At 36.8% G+C, this 2777-nt stretch overlaps 1 non-coding gene across 1 annotated transcript; it reads left to right on the forward strand.

Moving 5' to 3' along the window:
• Positions 1-1653: 1653 nt before the first annotated feature.
• On the forward strand, positions 1654-1757 carry LOC127746405 (small nucleolar RNA R71). The gene has a single exon (XR_008008025.1). It is a non-coding gene; the product is annotated as a small nucleolar RNA R71 (small nucleolar RNA).
• The last annotated feature ends 1020 nt before the right edge of the window (positions 1758-2777 follow it).

Consider the following 2777-nt stretch of genomic DNA (forward strand, 5'->3'; position numbering starts at 1 on the left):
GTATGAACTATTATACATTTCTGAAAAGCCCACGATATCTACTTTCCAACGCAATTAAGAGCGCGTCAATTGGGCTTTTGTAGCTCCAGAAAATCCACTTCGAGTGCAGGGAGGTCAGAATCCAACAGCATCTGCAGTCCTTTTTAGCCTCTGAATCAGATTTTTGCTCAGGTCCCTTAATTTCAGCCAGAAAATACCTGAAATCACAGAAAAACACACAAACTCATAGTAAAGTCCAGAAAAGTGAATTTTAAATAAAAACTAATAAAAATATAATAAAAACTAACTAAAACATACTAAAAACATACTAAAAACAATGCCAAAAAGCGTATAAATTATCCGCTCATCACTAATCCATAAGCTTGTCTTACTGACTTGTCTGCCATTTGTAATGAGAATATGGCAGGCTGTACCTCAATGATCCCCAGCTTTTCCATTACAGAGAGTGGCATAAGGTTTATGCCTGACCCTAGGTCACATAGAGCCTTGTTAAAGGTCATGGTGCCTATGGTACAGGGTATTAAGAATTTACCAGGATCTTCTTTCTTTTGAGATAAAGTTTGCTGGACCCATGTATCTAGTTGACTAATGTGCAAGGGAGGCTCACCTTCCCAAGTCTCATTACCAAACAACTTGGCATTCAGCTTCATGATAGCTCCTAGATATTGAGCAACTTACTCTCCAGTTACACCTTCATCCTCTTCAGAGGAAGAATAGTCTTCAGAGCTCATGAATGGCAGAAGGAGATTTAATGGAATCTCTATGGTCTCTATATGAGCCTCATATTCCTTTGGGTCCTCAATAAAGAACTCCTTCTTACTTGAGAGACGTCCCATGAGGTCTTCCTCATTGGGATTCACGTCCTCTCCATCCTCTCTTGGTTCGGCCGTGTTGACTATGTCAATTGCCTTGCAATCTCTTTTTGGATTCTCTTCAGTATTGCTTGGGAGAGTACTAGGATGGGTTTCAGTGATTTTCTTACTCAGCAGGCCCACTTGTGCCTCCAGATTTCTAATGGAGGACCTTGTTTCATTCATGAAACTTAAAGTGGTCTTAGACAGATCAGAGACTAAATTTGCTAAGTTAGAGGTATTCTGTTCATAATTCTCTGTCTGTTACTGAGAAGATGATGAATAAGGCTGGATATTGCTGAGCCTATTTCTTCCACCATTATTAAAGCCTTGTTGAGGCTTTTGTTGATCCTTCCATGAGAAATTTAGATGATTTCTCCATGATGAATTATAGGTGTTTCCATAAGGTTCACCCATATAATTTACCTCTGCCATTGTAGGGATTTTAGGATCATAAGCTTCTTCTTCAGAAGATGCCTCTTTAGTGCTGTTATGCATTTTGCCATCCATTCAGACTTTGAAAAATCATGTTGACTTGATGAGTCAATATTTTGTTTTGAGCCAATATGGCATTCAGAGCATCAATTTCAAGAATTTCTTCCTTTGAGGCATCCCATTATTCACGAAATTCCTCTCAAAAGTGTACATGAACTGGTTATTTACAACCATGTCAATAAGTTCTTGAGCTTCTGCAGGCATTTTCTTTAGGTGAATGGATCCACCTGTAGAACGGTTCAATGACATCTTAGAGAACTCAGATAGACCATAATAGAATATATATATCATGGTCCATTCTGAAAATATGTCAGAAGGACATCTTTTGGTCATCTGTTTGTATCTTTCCCAAGCTTCATAGAGGGATTCACCATCTTTTTGTTTGAAGGTCTGAACATCCACTCTAAGCTTGCTCAGCTTTTGAGGAGGAAAGAACTTAGCCAAGAAGGCGGTGACCAGCTTATCCCAGGAGTCCAGGCTATCTTTAGGTTGAGAGTCCAACCATGTTCTAGCTTTGTCTCTTACAGCAAAAGGGAAAAACATGAGCTTGTAGACTTCAGGATCTACTCCATTAGTCTTAATAGTCTCACAGATCTGCAAGAACTTAGTTAAGAACTGGTAAGGATCTTCTGATGGAAGTCTATGAAACTTGCAGTTATGTTGCATTAGAGCAACTAATTGAGGTTTCAGCTCAAAATTGTTTGCTCCTATGGTAGGAATTGAGATGCTTCTTCTATCAAACTTGGACGTAGGTATGGTATAATCACCAAGCATCCTTCTTGCATTATTGTTGTTAGGTTCGGCTGCCATCTCCTTTTCTTGTTCAAAAATTTCAGCACGGTTGTCTCTGGATTATTGTAATTTAGCTTCTCTTAGTTTCCTCTTCAGAGTCCTTTCAGGTTATGGATCAGCTTCAACAAGAATGCCTTTTTCCTTGTTCCTGCTCATATGAAAGAGAAGAGAACCGAAAAAGAAGAGGAATCCTCTATGTCACAGTAAAGAGGTTCCTTATTATTAGTAGAAGAAGAAGGGAATAAAGAAAGAAGAATCCAAACACAAGGGTAAGGATAGGGGCAGTGATTTGAGATGAAGAGAGGTGAAGAGAGGTGTTAGTAAATGAATAAATAAATAGGAAAAGATGAGAGAGGGAGAAATTTTTGAAATTAAATTTTGAAAAGGAGTTAAATGATTTTCGAAAATAAAGATAAGAAATGAAATTAAAATTAAAATTTAAAATAATTAATTAATTAAAAAAAATTTTTTTGAAAAAGAGGGAAGTATTTTCGAAAATAAGAGAGAGAAAAGTTGTTAGGTGGTTTTGAAAAAGATAAGAAACAAACAAAAAGTCAAATAGTTAGTTGAAAAAGATTTGAAAATCAAATTTGAAAAGATTAGAAGATAAGAAGTTAGAAAAGATATTTTAAAATTTTT

Source organism: Arachis duranensis, chromosome 3 (genome assembly GCF_000817695.3).
Source record: "Arachis duranensis cultivar V14167 chromosome 3, aradu.V14167.gnm2.J7QH, whole genome shotgun sequence".
NCBI lineage: Eukaryota > Viridiplantae > Streptophyta > Magnoliopsida > Fabales > Fabaceae > Arachis > Arachis duranensis.